Here is a 23,090-nt window from a genome sequence, read left to right as displayed (position 1 = left end):
CGCAAAAGTTTTGCGCAAATCTGTAATGGAAACGCGCCTATTGTTGCACTATATCTCACTATATACATGCTGATTCTGTAACTGAGATTATTAAACTACTTTCAGCTTTTCTCCTGAGATGTGTGGTGAATTGTCTCACACACAGTCAGAGGTGATAAGAACTGTTTGCTCTTTGCCTTCTCTCTCTTAATCTATTTGTATCTTTGTGAGGCCGCGGGACGATCAGCTCCAATTCTGTGACAGAGAAGAAAACCTCTGAACCTTCGGGGACTGAGATGGAGAACGAGAGCTTGGTAAATGAACACATGGATAAAGGAGGATGCAGAAAGAGAGGGAAAGTAGAATTGATATCGGGGGAGAGAGAGAAACAGAGATAAAGAATGAAAGAGGTGCAAGTGATTCTGAGAGAAGCCAGGGAGAACCAAGCAATTGAGATGGAGGAGATAGAATCGAAAATACACAGACAATAATATGGGAGCCAATTATCCTCAGTGGAAAGTGTGTTTGCATTATGCATGCGGTTCAGGATCTCCATCAGGGTTTCTCAACAGTGATTGGTGATGGGACTTAATCTCCTGACAACTATTTCCTCATTTGAAGATTAGAGAGATATCATGCTTACATTTCTGTCGTGATTAGTGTCAGTCTGAAACTTGGAAAGAAATGTTTTAACATTTAAAAAAACTGGACTAAGAACATTTATGGCTCGTTTCCACCAAGCGGTACGGTACAGTACATTACAGTACGGTACACAATTGTTTCCGTTTCCACTGTCAAAAGTTGTGAATGGTACCAAAATGCTGAACCGTACTAAAGGGAGGAGCTAGACTCACTGCAGAATGTTGATTGGTTGACAGAGAATCGTCACGCGCGCGTTCTACAAGGGAATGACAACATAAGAAGCACCATTTTTCAATATACATTTGAAATATAATACTACTGTTATTGTGTCACGAAATGTAGTTTTAAGAGTTTTTCAGGTGAGAATGTAGTTGTTTAAAGCTCAAATCTGCTGTTTATTTATAAACATATGTCGCATGTTCTCACCAAATTTCATGAAGTTCTAAGTTTTCGTTTAGGAATTATAGGTTCCCTTTCAAGGGAACTTCGAGCTGCGTCAAACGCTGCGGGAACGCCCCTGCGTTGTGCGTCATGAAGCACGTATGGAATCAGCCCAATGGAGAGATGAAACGTCATAGGCGGGTGACGTCATCGACCAGGAAACTATAAAGCACCCCAAAAACACAAGCGCATTAGCTTCTGTGCTTTCAGTCGCGCTACATGTGAATCTGTCCCTGTGTGATATTGTCTGTCTTACATACCCTGCACCACACAAACAATTTATCCCTATATATATATATATTGAGAGATTATGGCGGACGAACAGCAGTTTAGAAAGTGTGTTCCTCCCTGCTCGCGTTATTTAACGAGCGGGGATACACATGATCTTTGTGTTGTTTGTTTGGGAGTTCAGCATGCCCAGTTTGCTCTCGAGGGAGCAGACTGTGAGCATTGCGAGCGTTTGCCGTTAAGGACGCTCCGCTCCCGCCGGTCGCTCTTTGAGGAGAGCGGTTCGGTGCGCGCTCCCCGCGGTTCGGGTCCCGCTTCTGCCGAGGCAGAGCGGCGGCGCTTATCGTGGGGATCGCAGATGGATCTCACAGCGGGGTTTGAGACGGGCTCTGCCTTATCTCTCCCTTCACCTGTGAGATCCAGTGCCTCAGTCCCGGGTTCGGAAGCACGCGCTGCGGTTTCTTCCGCTCGGGCTGAGGCACCAATGCTGCAGCTATCCAGTTCTGAGGAACTTGATGTTGTTAGTGTTGAGGGAGATGTGGAGGATTCGCCACCCCACACTCCTAAGAGTGATGAGCTTATGGAGGTGTTAACAAGAGCTGTTGAAAAACTTAATATTGAATGGCCAGTGACTAGACAGGAGTCTGTTTCTAAATCAAAGTTGGATGAGAGATTTTTGCCGTCACGTGTGCAGCCTCCACGCCGGTGCCTGCCGTTTTTCCATGATCTCCACACCGAGGTGTCGAAATCATGGAGAAAACCGGTGTCATATAGAGTGTTTAGTCCCCAGACTTCAACATACGCTAATATTATGGGAGCCAAGGCTCATGGTTATGGTGCTTTGCCTCGTGTGGAAGAGACGCTTGCGAGCCATCTCTCCCCCGAAGCAGCATCATCTTTTAAGGCACCGGCATTACCCACCAAGCCTTTAAGAAACACTTCGGCTTTAGTGGGTAAAGCATATTCGGCAGCAGGTCAGGCTGCGTCATGTCTGCATACTATGTCAATCTTGCAGGCATACCAGGCTGATCTGCTAAGGGACATGAGTGAGAGTGAGGAGGTCAGTACTGACGTAGTTCGTGAACTGCGTCAGGCTGCTGATTTATCCCTGCGTGCCACCAGAGAATCGGCCAAATTAATGGGTCGTTCTATGGCAGCTCTGGTGGCCGCAGAAAGACATTTGTGGTTAAATCAGACTAATATTAAAGAGAGAGAAAAAGCTTTTCTTTTAGATGCTCCTCTTTCTCCCATGGGGTTGTTTGGTGATGCTGTGAATTCAGTTATCGATAAATTCCAAGAAGAAAAGAAACAAACTGCAGCTTTTAAAAAGTTTCTTCCCCTTAAAGTTCATGTCCCTGGGGCTGCTGGGCGGGAGCAGCCCCGGCCGTCTTCGAGCTCATCACATAGAGCGCAGCAGAGGCAGAGTGTCGCGTCTCGTGCTCCCCCTGCTGGACAGTGGGCTCAGCCGCGACACTCTCAGCCGAAGCCTTCTCCCAGTAGAACTGATCTGAGGACAGTTATATTGGCTAAGAAGGCTTCGGCTAAGAAGAAGTCCTGACGCCAAGCCGTTCAGGATGCTGAGGGTGGTCCCCACCGAGGCGGAAAGGTGTTCACCTCTTTTTACGGTGCCCATTCCTCCTCGGTGCCCTCAGGGGCTCGTTCTGCCAACCCCGCCTTTATGCCGGGGCACAGACGATCCCAGCGAGCGCTTTCCCGAGGGACGCTCGCTCCCTCTGAGGAGGGTCTCAGAGCGGTCAGACCAGTTGTTCCCTGCCGGTGCGCCGTTACAGGGCGCTGCGTCTGCTGCTCAAGTTACACCAGAGGCCAGTCTCGAGAGGCTGGTACCCTTAGTAGAATTTCTGGCAGAGTGGAAAAGCCTTCCAAAAATATCTCATTGGGTCCTGCAGACAGTAGAAAAGGGTTATGCTATCCAGTTCAGGTGTCGTCCACCAAAATTCAGAGGGGTTCTGCACACAGTGGTGGGCCCCGAGCAGGCTCTGGTATTGGAACAAGAGGTGAAAACGCTCCTTCAAAAAGAGGCTATAGAACGGGTTCCTCCTCCCAGTTTGGAGTCAGGTTATTACAGCCGATATTTCATCGTTCCAAAGAAGGATGGGGGGTTGCGTCCAATTTTAGACCTGCGCATATTGAATCGCTCGGTAGGGAAGCTAAAATTCAAGATGCTCACTATCAAGCAGATCGTGTCTCAAATCAGGTCCGAGGACTGGTTTGTCACGATAGATCTGAAGGACGCATACTTCCATGTGTCCATCCTTCCACAACACAGGAAGTTCCTGAGGTTCGCCTTCGGGGGCGAGGCGTACCAGTACAAGGTTCTTCCGTTTGGCCTAGCTTTATCTCCCCGCACTTTCACGAAATGCATGGATGCAGCACTAGTGCCTCTGAGGCTTCAGGGCATTCGTATTCTCAATTACATCGACGATTGGTTGATTTTAGCTCAGACCGAGCAGATGGCGGTTCGGCATCGAGATGTCGTCCTCGCTCATATCAGAAAGTTGGGGTTGAGGCTGAACGCAAAGAAAAGTGTATTATCTCCTTCCCAGAAGACCACTTTTCTGGGTGTCGTTTGGGATTCGGTATCGATGCGGGCGCGACTCTCTCCGACCCGCATCGCTTCGATTCTCTCAGCTGTGAAACAAGTGAAGCTAGGCCAGCTACTCACTGTCAAGCAGTTTCAGAGACTGTTGGGTCTGATGGCAGCAGCGTCCAACGTTATACCTTGCGGCCTGTTGTACATGAGACCGCTACAGTGGTGGCTCAGGACCAAGGGATTCTCCCCGAGGGGAAATCCGCTCCGCACGTTCAAAGTCACGCGGCGCTGCCTTCGTGCTCTGGTCATGTGGAGAGAAACTTGGTTCCTATCCAAAGGTCCTGTGCTGGGGGCTCTTTGTCGTCGCATAACGCTAACGACGGATGCTTCCCTCACAGGGTGGGGGGCGGTCATGAGTGGTCGCCCAGCCCAAGGTCTGTGGCAGGATCATCATCTTTCGTGGCACATAAATTGTCTAGAGATGTTGGCTGTGTTTCAGGCTCTGAAACACTTCCTAACAGACCTGAGAGGCCATCATGTGTTAGTTCAATCAGACAACACGTCGGTGGTCTCTTATATAAATCATCAGGGGGGCCTGCGGTCTCGCCGGCTTTACAAGTTGGCCCGTCAGATCCTCCTGTGGTCCCAAGGGAAGCTACTATCTCTGAGAGCAATGTATCTCCCTGGGTATTTGAATGTGGTAGCAGACTCCCTGTCGAGGCAGGGGCCGAGGCCAGGGGAATGGAGACTCCACCCCGAGGTGGTGGAGCTCCTTTGGTTGAGTTTCGGTCGCGCCGAGGTGGACCTATTCGCTTCCAAGGAGACCACTCATTGTCATCGGTGGTTCTCCATCACTCTTCCAGCCCCCCTGGGGTTGGATGCTATGGTGCAGCCGTGGCCGAGGTCACGTCTGTACGCCTTTCCCCCGATTGCTCTGTTACCAGGAGTTCTGGAGAGGGTCCGCCGGGACGGGGTCAGTCTACTACTAGTAGCCCCGTTCTGGCCGGCCCGAGTATGGTTTGCGGACCTGATTTCTCTCCTGGACGGTTCTCCTTTGGAGCTCCCGGTCAGGAGGGATCTACTCTCCCAGGCGGGGGGCACGATACTTCACCCCCGCCCAGAATTGTGGAAACTGTGGGCTTGGCCTCTGAGGGGGCCCAGCTCATAGACTCCGGTCTCTCAACCGAGGTTGTTGAGACCATTCTTAACTCCAGAGCTCCATCCACGAGGAAGCTTTATGCCTTGAAGTGGAAACTTTTCACTTCTTGGTGTGGAGAACACCTGCAGGACCCAGTTAACTGCCCAGTGGGTGCAGTGCTGGAATTCCTGCAGGAGCGCTTCTCCACAGGGTTATCCCCCTCCACACTAAAGGTGTATGTGGCGGCACTAGCTGCTTACCACGTCCCTTTCAGTGGAGTTTCTCTTGGGAGACACCCGCTTATAACTCGTTTCCTCCGTGGCACTTTGAGGCTGAGGCCAGCAGTTCGTACGAGGGTGCCGACTTGGGATCTGGCCATTGTATTAGAAGGTCTTTCCCTAGCTCCTTTTGAACCTATCGAAGAAGTTCCCGAGAAGTTTCTCACTTTTAAGACTATCTTTTTGCTTGCTATCTCTTCACTAAAAAGAATCGGAGATTTGCAGGCTCTGTCGGTTTCACCCTCGTGCCTGGAATTTGCACCTGGCATGGTTAAAGCTTTTCTGCATCCTAGACCAGGTTACGTTCCTAAGGTTCCTACTAATATTGTTAGACCTACGGTTCTGCAGGCTTTCTGTCCTCCTCCATTTATGTCATCGGACCAGGAGAAACTTAATTCACTCTGCCCTGTTAGGGCATTAGACGCTTATGTCCACAGAGCTGCCCTGTGGAGGAAATCAGAACAACTTTTTGTATGTTTCGGGCCACCCAGGAAAGGGTGTCCGGCGTCTAAACAGAGAATGAGCAAGTGGGTGGTTGAGGCTATCTCACTTGCTTATGAGTCGGCTGGCCAGCCTTCACCTTTGGTTGTCCGAGCTCACTCTACCAGGAGTATGGCTGCTTCTAAAGCTCTTTTGTCGGGGGTTTCCCTGAGTGATGTTTGTGATGCGGCTGGATGGTCTTCACCGCATACTTTTATTAAGTTCTATGACCTAGACTTAAGCTCTACCCCTGGGGCACAGGTGCTCTCGTCCTCTGTGCGCTAGTCTCACATGACGGTCATTTGGTCCTATGGCGACGTGGGTATTCGCGTTCCCGCAGCGTTTGACGCAGCTCGAAGTTCCCTTGAAAGGGAACGTCTCGGTTACGTATGTAACCCTAGTTCCCTGATAGGGAACGAGACGCTGCGTCGCTCCGCCATACTCCCGGCACTCCCGTTAGCGCTTCCTTCAAGCCTATCAGAAGCTAATGCGCTTGTGTTTTTGGGGTGCTTTATAGTTTCCTGGTCGATGACGTCACCCGCCTATGACGTTTCATCTCTCCATTGGGCTGATTCCATACGTGCTTCATGACGCACAACGCAGGGGCGTTCCCGCAGCGTTTGACGCAGCGTCTCGTTCCCTATCAGGGAACTAGGGTTACATACGTAACCGAGACGTTTTGGTGTACACTTGGCCACACCCATTTCCTAAATTACCCTGTAATAGCTATCTAAATGGTAAAGTTCAACATTTTCTTTGATAATTATTAAATATCCTAGATAATTGTACAACATTGGTTTTGTTGAAAAGTAGGTTGTTCAAAATATAAAAAATGTTGAGTCTGCAGCAAATGCTTAAGGAGCTATGAGCGATTTTTATTCTTTTGATCGCTGTAGCGCCACCGTCAGGCCGAATGTGGCGAGATTTGGTGGAATTGTAGACGTGGTGGGTATTACCATCCCTCAAAGTTTCAAGTCTCTACGACTTACGGTTTGGTATGCCTGGTCATTTTTATGGCAGAATGCTGATCATTGAAAATCCTAACAATAACAATAGGGTTTCAGAGCTACATGCTTGAACCCCTTATAAGTTTTTTTTTTTTTTACATATTATCATTACCTCATCAACAATCCTTGTCAGTCAAGCACTATATTGTATATTCAAATGATTGTGAAATCGTTTTCCAAATTGCAGCTTTTACTTGTTGAGTTTTGCTTGATAGTAGCCAGATATGAACATCTACAGATGGTCATCCAGCAGCTCTTGATTTTACCAGCTTCTGCTCCACCAATAAACTGCATAATTCAACTAAAGATGCATAATTCAACTATATTTAGGCATGATCAGGACTTTAAACTGTTGTTGATATGGTGTGATCTGGCATTCATGAGGGCAGACGCTTCATTTTCTTCCTTTCCACTCAAAATTTCCTACAACCAGTATCTGATCAGAGATCAAGTGTCTTTGATGTTTAATGGATGCCTTGTGCCTTGAGCATTTGTGTGTCGAGACACAGTCCGGATTAGTGCGTGGGACTGGATCACATGTGATGTGTTTATCTGACAAGCTAATTTTCATATTCATACTGTGTGTGAATTAAAGCTAAAAGATGCATTAAATATGGTGCAGGAACCATCAGCGTTGACCCTTTGTTCTTGCATAAATATTGTTTAAAACCCCCTTTATGGATCCAAATAATAATAGTCATGCATATTATTTTACCCTTTTTCATGGATGAAAAGTGGCAATATGATGATAAATGTTTGTTAAAAATATGTGTTACAAAAGAAAGAAGCTGTTTTGTATGGAAACTTGTTTCCGTCACAGAATAAAAAATAAAAAGGGTTACTCTTTAACTCACAATTCTGACTTTTTTCTCTCACAATTGTGGGTTAACATCTTGCAATTCTGACTTTTTATCACAGAATTGGGTGATATAAAGATGCAATTGGGAGATATAAAGTCAGAATTGCATAATATAAAGTTGCAATTGCGTGTTATAAAGTCAGAATTGTGAGATAAAAAGGTCACAATTATCTTTTAAAATGTTTTATTCTGTGGTGGAAACAAGCATCCATAGTTCTGTCTGTCTGAACATCTAGACATTGAGAAGAAGCTCATTTAAATGCATTTCTTGTGGTTGTGTTTAGTTTAAATGATCATTCCTATAGTTTCAAGAACTTCTGTTAAGCGTTTCAAAAACAGAATTATTATTACTCGATTAACCTTAAACAATGGCCGCATTGTACCAATTTGTTTTCCATATTCAATGAAGACACATTTTAAGGAAAAAATAAACATGAAGAATTGTATTTCTTGTTGTATTGTATGTATTGTTTACATAAAACCTTGTATTATGTTTATACAACAGCAAATTGTCATTGCTACACTTACATTTATGCATTGTCAAATGTTTTTATCCAAAGTGACTTGCATTGCATTAATTTTTCTCAGTTCATGCATTATCTGGGAATCGAAACCCACGACCTTGGTGTCGATACTGTTTGAATACAGAACTTTTAGGGGTTAAGCATAATTTTGAGAACCAGTGTTGTGTGTGATGTTGTGGTACATCAGCAGAACTGACAACTATTTTCACTTCTGTCAACATTTATATATTCATACAGAGAGTATTTGAGCACATTCAGTACCAGGAGTGGATCAAAATACAAACCTTGGAATAAAATTTGCTTTCTTGAAGTGCAAAGCTGATATATGTGTGTGTGTGTGTGTGTGTGTGTGTGTGTGTGTGTGTGTGTGTGTGTGTGTGTGTGTGTGTGTGTGTGTGTGTGTGTGTGTGAGTGTGTTTGTTTATGTACTCCCATTCAAATGTATAAAGGCCATTCCTGCCACATAAGATGAAAAATCATGCAACTGTAAATCGTAACTATGTCATACTAAGTCAAGAGATTATGAGAAATGTCAAAATTAAGATAAAATGTAGAAAGTATGACAAACTGTTATGACAGGCCTAGAAAGTCATAATTTCGATTTTTTAAATCTCATAATTATGATATTGTATGTGTCCTCACTTCAATTTAATCACATAATTTCGACATACCATGTCATAAATAAGTATTTCATAATTTCTACTTTTTAAGCTAATGACTTTATGTCGTTGCCTAATTAAGATTGTGGGTCAAACGGGATTCCATAGTTAACTGAAAGCTGGATAAATCGCTTACTTGATCACAGACAGTCTCCGTTCTTGTGTAGCCTACTAGTAAGTCATCCTTGATAGTAAACACGGCTGTCAATCACAAACGCTGATTAAAGCGAATCTCCTTTTGGGGGGGGGAGCGGGAGGCGCGTGAATCGCGCGCAAATCACTCCCAGTCAGAGCGCGCGCGTGGGAATCATTTGCTCTCGCGCGCAGCTTCACGGACGCTTGTTCATTACGCGCGTCCATAAACCGGAATAAAGTACTGCTAATAACTACTTTTATTTGGATGTCAAGTGAAGATCAATGTCTCCGTGGAACCCGCTGCTCAGATCATCCTGATATTTCTGAGAAATGCCCGTTTACACACGGCGCCACAGGTAAGAGTGAAAGCTGACTGGAAATCTGACGTTTCCAGTGAACTCGACGGTCGTGTGTTTTACGCAGTTAAAAATAGCTTTAAAATGAGTACGTTCTTAATTAGAGTTAGCAAATTAAATGTTACTAAGTTAAGTTAAATGTAAAAATGATTAGAATGTTGCTTTATGGAGTATGTTTTTGTGAACTCTTGATATAGTGTCTTATGTTGGATAAGACTGCAATAATTAACGCTGCCTTCACTTCCTATAGGAATGATCATAAATACTAGTTTCCTAGACGTGAACGTCCTCTCAAATCAAAATTTCAATGCGATAAGCTCATAATAACGACTTAAAAAGTGGGAAGTGGGAAATTTACGATAGCACGTGATCAGTTCGATCCATGTAACGCGCTATTCGTATTCAGTTATACTTATTTCAGACTGAATAAATGTAGAGTGCAGATAAAAATCTGTACATATGTTATATAGCCTAATGTAAATATGTCTGTCACATATGCCTTGTGTAATATAAATGACATTCATTAGGGTGTTGATTGGTTTGGGTGGCAGTCATTGGCAAATTCACTTTATTGGTACGTTATGCAGTTGACGATTTGGATTATGTGATTGGTTGTCTTGCATTACTATCTTTTAGTGCATTTCATATTATAATTGCACTGTATATAGTGCATATATTCGGAGATAATCTTGTGTCGTCAGATAATGTTTTTTCACAGTTTTTCTTTAAAAATAAATAAATATAGAAGGATCACATCTCATAATCGAATTGTTTGTATCTATTAGTATGTGTTACAGCTGTGGATAAAATGTAATATAGCATTGCACAGTGTTACAGTCATATGTCTGAATATGCTGATGTCGCTCCCACAGCAGTTCTTGAGTCAAGCAGAGAAAAATGTAGGAGTGGGAATGAACAGGATTAACATAAATGACTTTTTTTTTTATTTTTAGAGAGAGAGTTGTGGGGAACATCATCTCACCTTATCATCAAAATTCCAGAACCGGGATTTTCAGAGTCACATCATGTGTGAGGAAGTAGATCATGCGCTCAGAAAAATACTGAATTCTCATAGTGGAGCTGGATTTACTACTTCTGATAAAGTAGAGTGGAAAATAGCAAAATATGTATTGAGAGGGTTAGAATTAGGGCAGTGAAATATACATTACAGTATATTTAATGGTGTTTGCCATGTCAATTATTACTCATACCTCAGTGCAACTATTAAACTTTTGTATTAGTCGTTCTGTAGAGTTTATGATCCAGTTACTTCACTAATGCTGCCTTTAATGACATGTCGTGCATCTGAGTCTGAAAAAATAATTCAGATGCTTTCTATCAATTTTATTATATTTAACATCGGCTAACAGAGGGTATGCGCGTGACGTCACCATCGGCCGGAGTGACTGAGGTTACACACTGAGTGGCAGCATTGGTTTTCAGTGTGAATGCCACGCAAAACACATCTAAAATGGGAAAGATCTTTTGATTTGACAAGAAATCTGAGGTATATTTTTACAGACTGCCGAAAAATACAGAACAGAGAAGTAAATGATTCACAGAAACAACTGGATCCAGGCAGAGAAAGCTGGATTTGCAGTTATCATTTTGTGTCAATATGCTGAATTTAGGGTAATACTAGAGCTGCACGATTATGACAAAAATCATAATTGCCGATTATTCCCTTGAAATTGTAATTGCGATTATTAATTACGATTATCACAATTTACATTGAATATATATAGGCATATTATAATACATGTTTACACAAAAATTGTTAACACACACAAGTACTGTCCCCCTTTACTTAACATACACATAAATTGTATGACTCATAGTAAAGACTCATAGAAAAACATTAGGACTATGGTAAAGCAATTAAATAGCAGTCCCAAACTAGTTTTTGTTAATAAAATGTTGATATGAGCCACCACAGTCATTTAATAATATAAAAAAATAACACAAAGTGAAAATAAAGTGGTATTTTTTGGTTATGGAAACGACACTTACCATGGTAAATACACAATACTAACAAGAACTGTTAATGAAACGCTCCTGGTGAATAGAATGAAAATCATACCTGCATGTAAATCCTTCTCAGCTAACACGTGATTTATTGGTATTTTACTTTTATTTCGCGACTTACTAATTTGCATTGTATTGTAACGACGTCGCATGCTCGTAGTTTCTTTCGCACTTTATACAGTGAAGCGATACACAGCGCGCGCCGCCGCATTTGCGCGTGCAATTGAAGAGTGCGCGCTACGAGCACAGTATAACGGCTGACAGGACAGTAAAGTCCGTTTTTCTGAGGTGAAAGTCTTTTTATTTCAGCGTACACTTACGTCACTGCCTTGTATGTAATATTGTGCTGGGTTTTCTGAAGTAGTCGTGATTCGCCTCTCATAACATAATTATGCTCTAAACACACAGGCAGAGTGGACTTTCTTTTGTAATCGCGGCCTTGAACGATTACGTAATCGTGGCATCCGTAATCGTAATCGCAATTAGAAATTCGATTAATTGTGCAGCCCTAGGTAATACCCTATATATTGTATTGTTATATATTGTATTGCCAACTCATTAATTAACTATTTACCATTGTATATTCTGCATAATCTGATATTTTTAAATAAAAACTGACAAAAAACTACACAAGTTTTATGATGATATATAAATTTGATATAAGAGATCATCTGGATTTAGACCTATATTGTATGTTGTCGACATCAAGCTCATATAAATGTCAGGAAACACGATTCCTGGCTGCATGTCAATATCCATGATGAATCACTGGATCTGTGGTAAGTTGTAAGGAACACTATGTCGAGTCCAACCTTTAGTTTAAACTGACAATCGTTTGTTTTACTCGCGTTTTCGCAGTTTCCTCTATTAAATCCAGTCACTCAGCATCTCTTCTGCCACTCAGTCCGGCTGAGGGAGTGTGTTCCCGCAGGAAAGTGACGTCAATGAATACTCTCTATATAAGGTTGGTTAGTCAACCATTAGGTTGATTGCTCCAAATGAATTAATTCCAAAATAGTTGGAAAATCTAATATATATCAATGGCACTAAAATAACATGGGTTCCCACTTGTAAATTTGCTTGGTCATTCATGAGGTCAGAGCTAATAATATAAACATTTCTGACTCCACGTGAAGGCCATGCAATTAATGAGATTTATGATTTTCACCTGTCAATTGCTAACCCAACATTTGAGGAATCATTCATGTCTGGAGCACAAACCCAGAGTAATAGTTGGGTTGTTGGTGTCATGAATGAGTCTGACTGCAGGATTCTGTCCTACTGAAGGTCAAAAACAATATAACAATGATTCCACCCAAGGGGACAAAGGCTATGATCACTGATGGCCTTCCTAAAGCGGCAACTCCATCAGTCTTACAGGCTTGATTGGCTATCAATCACATTATCTCTGGCTTGGTGGGAGGGTTGTCATGTTGCTCACCTACTAGTGGAAGAATCTCTCTGGATCTTCCTGCATTTTCAGCTGTGTGGGTCTTTCTTGTCTTGATCTCGGTTTTCTATCTTCCTCTGCCTTGACCTTTGGGCTCTTTGCAAACTTTAGTAACAAATCTTGTTGAAAGTGTGACAGCTGATCCATTATTTTTTCTCATACATCCTCCACTGTGTATAAGTCCTCACTTGAATGAAATATCCTTTGGGATTTTCACTGTTGTAAGTGGCTAAACTTCTGAATCGAGGTTTTACCATAATTTCATAAAGAGGACGGGTGAGAAATAATGCCTCAGGTTGTGGATTGTTTTGTCAACCGTGTTAGAGAGCACTGATGTCTAAACTTAAAGTCCACCTGTAGTCAATAATTTTATCCCTTAAAACTCATCTTTGATCACCAAAATGACATTTAAACAGATTTAAATTAACTCATTAATCTGAATTCCATTTTGAATGGCTTGATTAAATGAATCATCAAAATGTAAACATCGAATCAATTCAAAAATGAGGAGGAAAGTATTTTGTGTTAAACAAGTTGTTTTTGAAAGTTGGTGTATGTTATAAAGCTGCTCATAATTTTCATATTTTATGATTTATTCACGTTAACACAATCGGGTATTCCTTTAGTGAATGCAAACAGTTGAGAAAGAAATCAGATGTGTATCATATAAGATCCATGCAGGTCTTAAAGCGACAGCAGCCTAATATTAATGTTAATCAAACAACAAAAGAAAATAAAAAACCTCCCACTGCTTGACTAATTAACTGTAATATAAAATTAATTTATAAAAAAATAACAATAAGTCCTGTCATATTATTCATTTACTTCTTCTGTTTTAGTTTTCTTGCCGTGGTATCGATTCAGTATCGGTATCGAGGTATTGTATATCGTGACAACATTAATATAATCCACGTAAACATTTTAAAAAGTTTTCCAATGAGGAGTAGGCTAATCTATCTAAGGCTTTATATTATCCTCGCAGAGCGTCAGTTATGCTAAATATTATATAATATTCATTTAATAATAATAATCTCCTCACCTAATAATAATTGAATATATTAATTGGAAATGCCAAATCCTCTTGGTATAGCTGATGCTTTTGACGATATCTCTGGTTATTGTCATTACACAATATCATCACAACCCTAGCACATATTAGTGTGATTTGTATTCTGTGAACCATTCTACCAATTTACATTCAAGGTAATCGTGAGCCCTGCAGTCCCGCTGCTGTTACCAGATGGGCGCACATTATAGATGAAGCAGCTGGTGGCTCGTTTGTTCTGACTGATTAAAACTCATGTGCTCCCTGGCACAGGTGCATTATGGGATTTGGAGTCGGTGTTGTCATATTTGATATTGGCTCATCTCTATCCTCTTGCGTTTTTATGCATCTAGAGAACGTGTGTGTCCTTACAGACGAGACTTCAGGCCGTGTCAGGTTTTCGGGTGAATGTAAACGCAGAGATGCTCAGTTTGGATAGTTCGTACTTAATGAGCAGATCAGGCTGCTCTTTTTGGGCACACACAAAATAATGATCATTATTGGTAGGCTATATTTTTATATGAACATGCATTACTGCTTATCACTATCCAAACTTTTGCTGGCTATGAGAATCCATTTTTTGACAGTGTTAGTTTTCCATTGATTGGACTGTAGTTAATCAAGCATATTTTACCCAAAATGGATGCTTAAATCAACAGCTCATTAAAAAATTACCATTCTGTCATCATTTACTCAACCTCATGTCGTTCCAAACCTGTATGAAACCCTCCTTTCTTCTGTGAAACTTGGCCAGGGATATTATCGTTAACTAAAACCAAACTATAAAAACATTTTCGTTATTTGAAACAAAATAAACTTTAACTGAAATTATGTAAAAAAACAAAAGAAAAAAACAAAGTAAACTCATCCAGGGCTTCTGGCCCCAACACACAAAAGTAATAATTAAATAAAATAAAATAGAATGGTCTTAGTTATTGTTTCATTTGTTTTTGATCCATGTGATAAGTAGGGCTGGGCGATATGGCCAAAAAAATCAATATCTGTATTTTTTTGGGTTAAATGGCAATATAGGTTATGTATCTCGGTACTTTCTACGTTTTTCTGGATAAAGAAAATCTGATATCCCCAATGATATCCTACAAACAATATTGATATTGAAGGATATGGAAACACAAAGTGAATTTAATGTAGGGTATGCAATATATTGATTTTATTTTTAAATTGACTAAACTAAAAATTTGAATAAATACAAATAAAGGACTGACTAATTAACCTACATTTGATTAGGTCTACCCCATTACAATAGTCACTTTACAGTTAATGCTATCATAAAAATACCTGTAGGTTTAAAATTCTACAAATGGCACATTTATTGTTAAACCAAGAATATTTTAGCAATATGTATATTTTAGTTAGAATTATTGCGCTCCCTCTGTCTTTCGCGCATCCACAGTTTTAGCATCTGACGTATGAGCTAGGCAGGCGGGGGTCAAAGGTCATGGAGAAATATGCTTGGTTTTCTCGCCTGACTACGTGAGTCATATTTTGCTCTTTTAAGCAAAGAGAGAGAAAGATTAAAAAAAAAACAAGAAAGTGATGAAAAGAGTAAGACGGGACATTAGATAAAGCTGTGTCACATGATGTTGAAGCCCACACTTTTCCCCCTTTGCTTTCGCCCTTTTCATGTCAACTTAAACTCACAGTCACACTTGCACCAATTCAATTTCCTCAGGCTCTGGCCACAATCTGCTGCAAACTCCTGTTGAGCCAGAGGATCCGCTGGACGGCCCGGATCTGATGACCGTGTGTGTGTGTGTGTGACCCGACGGCTGCGTGATTGTGACCAAGGACGCTAGGGGTGTGAACCTACACTGGTCTCACGGTTCGGTGCGATTACGATTATCATGTCATCGATTCAGTTCAATTCGATATCACGGATGCACTGCATCCTCAATTTTCAATTTTACTTCACATGTATTTATTTTGGTCAATAAATACAAGCAGACAGACTCTGCCAGGCGTTAACAGCTCGAAGGGAAAATGGCTGACATGGTTTCTCAAGTTAGTGGTATCACCCATAGACTGTAAGAAAAGATGGACGACGCCCCTTCGCTCTCTTCCATTGGTGAGAAGTGAAGCCGCCAGTGTCCCGATATGGCGCTGACATCTTGGGAGTTGAGTCTGCGCAGTTGAGATCTCGGGACTAGACATGCGCAGTAGTGAGCATGAAGTAAAGCCGCAAAATCAACGCGCCGCCCTCACTCTCGCTGAATCAATCGCAAGCACACGCCCTGCACTTTTTATAAGTGGCCTGTCTGTTCCGTTCTGCTCCAATTTTGATGTCTGCTGATTAGGCATGTGCCGGTATCAAATTTTCATGCTGCGATTAATTGATTGAGCTTTTATCACGGTATACGGTATTATCGCGATATTTTAATTGCACAAGAGAAACAGACGGATAAAAAAACTTGCATCACAATGTGTAATTGTGATTGTCAAAACATTAATTTTTATTTTTTAGTGACAACATGTTATAATGTTTACATGGTACAGTTACTGAGGCTACTGTTTGTATTATTGCTTAACACAATTTTCATGATTTCAATTAAATTCTTGGATTTAATTTCAATCTTGATTCAATATTGACTCATTTGGATAAATATTAGGTAGGCTACAGTAGATAGCCTGCATTTAATTTTTTCTCAAGAAAAAATATATCTCACATAATGCTGTAAACATACAGAGAGAAATTAAATATAATGCATACAATATAAATATAATAATAATATAAATATAAAAATGTAATATGCCGTAATTTTCATTATAATAACAATTATATAATGACAAGTAAACATATATTAAAATATGTAATATAGTGCACATATTTAGCAAAATACTCCTCTCTATAGCTATTTTCTTATAGTCAACTAACATTAAATGGCTTTCCTGAGGTAAATGTAACGTTCTGTGACATAATTGTTCTCCTGCAGTGTTATTGACCTCTTTCCGTGGTTGAAAAACACTAATTGATCGAAAGTACGTATACCTTTCGGTGGGTTGTACTGTATCTTTAATAAAAAGTAACAGATGATCTGTTTACTTGAACTGAGGCGCGCGATCTGTCACGTCATTTACAAGCACCAAAACAGTATTTATTGTCTGAATTTCGTTATAAAACCTGAGAGCTGATATTTTTTTCATATCAAAAGTAACCTGCTCTGTCTAGTCTGTCGGTGTCAGTGTCCTCTTTGCTCCGCGATTTTTCTCTGCGTGAGAAAATGGATGTGTGGCGCGAGACCGTGTGAAAGTGTCAAATGCGTGAGTCTCAAGCTGAATGCGTGAGAGTTGGCAGCCATGCGGGGGATAAATAGTCGGCAGCGTTCCTCCTTCCACCGTGCTTCTTCTCCATGTGAGGATTGTTTACATTAGACTAGAGTGCGCACTGCATGCACACAGTGCTTATACATGTGATGTGGGGATTGTTTACATCAAAGTGCGCACGTGTTTTGCGCAGCATATACGCATTGTTTTTTTAAGCGGTTGATGGAAAATAAGCTGATGCGCGTTCTAAAAATCTAAATTCGGATCTATTATTTTTCACGGTATTTCGAAGTCCCCGCGATAACAATATCGTGCATATTCATTACCGCGATTTATCGCATTACCGAATACCGGCACATGTCTACTGCTGATTGCAGTACCTCGTTAAAATAAGGTAAATACAACTGTAAGACTGAGCAATTTTATCGATTCTGCGATATAAATTGATATATTTTTTATTTTTTAAGTATCGATTTTTGAGCCGCGAGTATCGATACATAAGTCCCATTCAAATCCCCCTTGTTAACCCCCATTTGGTTTAAAGCTCAGACGTTTTCGGTTCTGCTGTCGGCACTGGAGAAAATAGAAAATACACGTAGGCTACTATTTATTATTGATATAAAGACGTAATCATGAACATGTTTATCTCGCCAGCCAGTTCTATATATAATAATATTGAACCATTTGTCTGTGATGCAATTTTGTTATTCGCAGTCCAGAAGAGAGAGAGCGATCTCTCACGCGGAGCCACAGCGCGCACAACACACAGCCCTGCTCAGTGACTGACAATGAGGACAGAACTAAACATTCAAACGAAGTTACACTTTAGATCTGGGATAATATTCTAATTTTATTTTAGATTTCGGCTTTCAGAGATAATAAAAAGAAGATATTTGAGATGAAACCAAACTAACTGCATTATGTCTAGAGCAACTTCCTTCCCTTCACAGCGATGCGCTGTCATTTCTTCCTAAAACCCAAACGTACCGTCAGAATCAGCACGATCGGTGATTGTTGTAAAATGCAGTCTCTACTGTTGCTAAATTGCGGACGCATTTAATCATTAAAAGAGCTATTAAAAGCACAAAAATCTGTGCAAGAGATGCTGTTCACAAGGCGACGCGCGCTCCGAAATGGACTACAACGAGACAAGAAAAGTATAGGCTGCTTAAAGGGGCAGCGTCTAATAAAACTGCTGACGATTGAGCCATTAATGTGAATCAAACAACAAAAGGCACTCACAGCTCTTGAATGAATAACTTAAACTTGTCCAGTCTGCGACATATATTGTGTAAATCAAGTTTTTTGTTTGCAGTTCAAATAATTCAATCCAAGTAAATGGAACACTCACAAGATGTCCACATCACTGTGTCCCCTTTAAATCTTTCAGAAAATGATGTAAGTGTATCGAATTATATCGAATCGCATCGTTGGCTGAATATCGTGATATATATCGTATCGTGAGCTGAATATCGTGCATCGTATCGTATCATGAGATTAGTGTATCGCTACAGCCCTATACAACTGCTAACCACATAGTCATATTTAAAAAGTAACACATTAATATATCCTAAAGTATAGGATATATTAATGTGTTAATATAGGATAACATAGCCAACTCCTATTACAACAATTAAACAACTATCACAATTTGGTGGACTGCTAAATCAACTTCATTTAGCTCATGTAGTCTGTTTTAGCTAGGTTAGCATCCTATAATTTATTAATTTATTTTGCATGCGCAAAAAACTCAAAGATTGATCGGACATGCCAGATCGGTTAGCACATTCTGCTGCAGAACAACCCATTACGTCGGTGTGAAATAATTAATTATAGAAATTTAGATATTAAATTTAAAGCTCCAATCTCATCAGTCCGTTGTCCTTTGAAAAAAAGTCCATTGGTGCTTCAGTGACTACTTCGCTCAGAGAACCTGTCAATCACAGCTGTCAATCATGACGCCACAGCGCCGTTTTTATAGCATCAAATAACCAACTAAAAACAACCACATGGTGAAACAATGGTGCATAAACATTATCGAACATTTATTGAACTCTTGATATCGTTTTATCAAGAAAAAATTATATCGCGATAATTATCGTTTTATCGCCCAGCCCTGTGTAGGTTACGTGTCTCAGAGCGTAATTCAAAGTAAATGCTGATCCACACGAACTGTTATCATTTACATGCGTGTTTAGGTTGCTTATGTAACCTCTCCCAGTTAAGGAGCTCACAGGTAAATCATGTATAAAATGAACCAGCAGTCAGGATCTTGATATAAACGCTTTTACACAGCAGTTTTATTTCACAAAGCTCCTTCCATATGGACAAATAAAACAAACATTATAATAAAAGCAAAGAACAAAATAAGACCCAGGTAGTACACCGAGGCACAAGTGGAGTGAAGCAATGAATAATACTCCAAACACCAATTCATTCACCACAGCAATTACCTATATGTGACACCCTCACACCAAACCACAGCATCCACTAAAAGTAAACACCACACGTGCGCCCACTGCCCCTCGAGTGCAGCCACCAGGGAAAACCTAAACAAAATATACACAAACACATTTACACAAACACCTCAGCAATCCTTCATTCTCCTGAACACCATGCTATGCCACTCACTTGACATATGCTGAGCACTTAAAACACAATTTCCAGCGAGTTAAAGGGGACCTATTATGCAAAATTCACTTTTGCTTGGTGTTTGGACATACATGTGTGATGGCAGTGTGTGTACACAACCACCCTGCAGTTAGGGCCCTATAAAATCCGTTTTTATTTTTTCCCAAATTCCATTTTATTTTTTCCCAAATTCCGCTTTTTCCGTTTTAATTTTGGGGAATTAATTTTTTTCACCCTTTACTGTTATTTTAGTCGTAAAAAGAGTGTGTTTTTAAAGGTGCAATGTGTAAAAATTTTGAGTATCTATTAACAGAAATGCAAATGACATCCATAACTATGTGTTCAGTGGTGTATAAAGAACTTACTTAATAAACCGTAATGTTTTTATTACCTTAGAATGAGGCATTTATATCTACATAGGCGCGGGAATCCCCTTCTATGAAGGTCGACATATTGTGACGTCATGTTTCTACCGTAGCCGACAGCGAACAAACAGCGCTACAGAGCGCGTTTCGTCACTACCTTGAAAGAGAAGCCGCAGAAAGCTAGAAGCTAGCCATAAACACCGTGAGTAATGACTTTTCCCTTGTCAGTGGTGTAAAATATGTAGTTGGATTGTTTCATGTAACTTAATTCTTCTCCCTCGCTGTGTTATGGCTTTGCTATGTGGGGATAAATGTGCTGGTTACGTTCGTGAGACAGCTGATTAGTACTCTTGTCATTGACCGTAAAACAGTTACAGGAATCACCAACCCGTCGATCTTGGAAGCATTTTAAGTTGATCGAGTTTCCAAAATCAGAGAAAGAAAGCCTATTGTGTGTAGTAAATGGTGTCTAGGGGATGCGGAGGCGCGCGCTGTTACAATCACGTTATTTTTGCCGCACGCACCTTTGGGCTCATGCGGACGCGTCCAGTATAAACAAGGCTTAACGCTTTAACCAGCTCAGCCACAGTAACAGCTCATATTAGCCAGCTAAACTTTTACTACCCTGTTAGAAAAAATATATAGTTGCATAGTTTCATGGTTTGCTATGTGGGGAGAAAATTGCTGGTTACGTTCGTGAGACAATCAGCTGGTTACTATTATTATATTACGTATTAAGACCCTTGATCCTCACCTGACTATGGCTTTGTAAACTTTATCCATGATGTGGTTTATAATGGACTGTGGTACAGAAACTTGGTTTACTCTGGCTATTCTCTGCTGTCTCAGACGACGATGTTTGTCCCGTTTTAGCCACCGTAGCTTCTTAGAAAGGGAGGGGTGAGCGGTGGGCTGAGCCCTTAGTGTAAACTCGCAACCGAACCGCTAGATGTCGCTAAAAGTCACACACTGCACCTTTAATGTTAATGATTAAAATGTACACGAATAAAATAGGAATGACCTTAAATTTATTGAGGTAACAGACATTTACTCTTACTTTTCAGCAGAAATACTACATGATGCAACATAACACTTCACTCTAAGTACTTCAAGTAACAACAAAATATGGTTAGGAGCTTTAAACTGTCCAGTAAAATAAATTATACTAGTTTATATAAGTTTAAATAAAAGTCACACTCTGTCTCTCTCTCGGACACACTCGGACGGTCTCTCTCGCGCTGTGTCGCTTCGCTTTTGTTCAGTCCGGCGCCTCATAGACAGACGCGGTGTGCACGGAGGGTATGTGTGTGTGTGTGTGTGAGTGAGAGAGAGAGAGAGAGAGCGAGAGAGAGAGAGAGAGAGAGAGAGAGAGACGCGTGAGTGACAGAGAGACGGAGGGAGATCAGGGAAAGGATATGCAACTGAAGGCGTAAAAAAAATGAACAAAAGGGAATATGTGGCGGCCAGTGTTCATTCTTCGCCACGAATTATGTGTTGGAAACACTTCATAAAAGTCACGTGCAAACTGTTTGGCTCGGTACTGAGGGCTTAGCGTCAAGTTTCTTAACTTTTTCGCCGATGAAAGGAGAGCCGCTTCGTCATGCTTTCATTGTTTTGATGCCGTCATTGGAGCAGAAATGACGGGAGGGGTTGTGTCGCCCAGATTTTCTTCCCCCGGTCTACATTTTCCCCAGACATACGTTCTTCTCCCACACAAAAACAAAATTTCATAAAAAATATGTAAAATTCTGCGAAATTCCGCATTAACACTAGATTCCGCATTAATTGGCCAATTCCGCGATTCCGTCATCGCATAAATTATAGGGCCCTATGCAGTGATAAAAATCCACCCACTACTTTTTTTTTTATCCCCATAAATCATAAGCAGTGTCTCCCAACGACCTGTTTTCAGAATGCGGCTTTAGTGACGTCACTAAAGCCACAGGCCCCACCCACGAGTGTAGACAGACACAGGCCCCACCCACGAGTGTTGACAGACACAGGCCCCGCCCACGAGTGTAGACAGACACAGGCCCCACCCACTAGTGTTGACAGACACAGGCCCCGCCCACGAGTGTTGACAGACACAGGCCCCGCCCAAGAGTGTTGACAGACACAGGCCCCACCCACGAGTGTTGACAGACACAGGCCCCGCCCACGAGTGTTGACAGACACAGGCCCCGCCCACGAGTGTAGACAGACACAGGCCCCGCCCACTAGTGTTGACAGACACAGGCCCCGCCCACGAGTGTTGACAGACACAGGCCCCGCCCACGAGTGACAGACACTGCCGTTCTAACATAGAGCCGCCCTGATCGATTTCACAGCGAGTTGAGAGTTGTACACATCCGCCATTGCTGCACTGACCAGAATGTCTCCCAAGCGTTGTCGGTGTTGTGTAGCTGGATGTATTAATCCACACAGCTCTGTTTATTTACTGGAGCGATAGGCCTAACGTTATTGATCATGGCAGATATGAAAGTGAGAGTGCGCACTTTATTACAGTTCATAGGAGTTGTTTTACGGATGTTCACCAGTTTATTAAAGGAACACTCCACCGTTTTTTGAAATAGGGTTTATTCACCGTCTCCCCTACATTAAGATAGGTGGGCAAAAGCATTTTTGTCTCAGTGCATGCATTGTCTTAGTTTGGCAGTTCCGACACTAGCTTAGCTTAGCATAATGAATGGAATTCTTTGTTGTCAGGTAGCATGTCGTGAGTAAAAGTGATAAAAAAATGTTTTTTTTAAAACCTAATTATTTCTTGTGGCCTGCGTATTCACAACGAGTACAAATAGCAATTCAGATTAAAACTAGGCGATTTCCTAGGCAGATATTGACTTGGGACTATATTAGGGTGAATCACACACAGTAGATATAGTGAATGGCGATGGACATGGGGGATTTTGTGCGAGACGAAGAGGGTGACTTCTCAGACAGTCATGATCCAGAACCATACCTCTACGAACCAGAGTTTTCAGGGGCCTCATGTACAAAGACTTGCGTTGAATTCAT

The 23,090-nt window shown here is 41.4% G+C and overlaps 1 protein-coding gene across 2 annotated transcripts in view; it reads left to right on the top strand.

The window, feature by feature from the left end:
• Positions 1-9,065: 9,065 nt before the first annotated feature.
• Positions 9,066-23,090, top strand: part of LOC143756661 (gamma-aminobutyric acid receptor subunit pi) — an 81,960-nt gene continuing 67,935 nt past the window's right edge. For both annotated transcript variants that reach the window (XM_077247229.1, XM_077247221.1), the window contains exon 1: positions 9,066-9,277. The gene's annotated coding sequence lies outside the window, so the exon portion shown is untranslated. The remainder of the gene's footprint in view (positions 9,278-23,090) is intronic.

This window comes from Siphateles boraxobius, unplaced genomic scaffold, assembly GCF_051911475.1.
Source record: "Siphateles boraxobius isolate OS27281-9 unplaced genomic scaffold, OSU_SipBor_1 108, whole genome shotgun sequence".
Taxonomy (NCBI): domain Eukaryota; kingdom Metazoa; phylum Chordata; class Actinopteri; order Cypriniformes; family Leuciscidae; genus Siphateles; species Siphateles boraxobius.
This window is presented reverse-complemented; position numbering and strand designations above follow the sequence as displayed.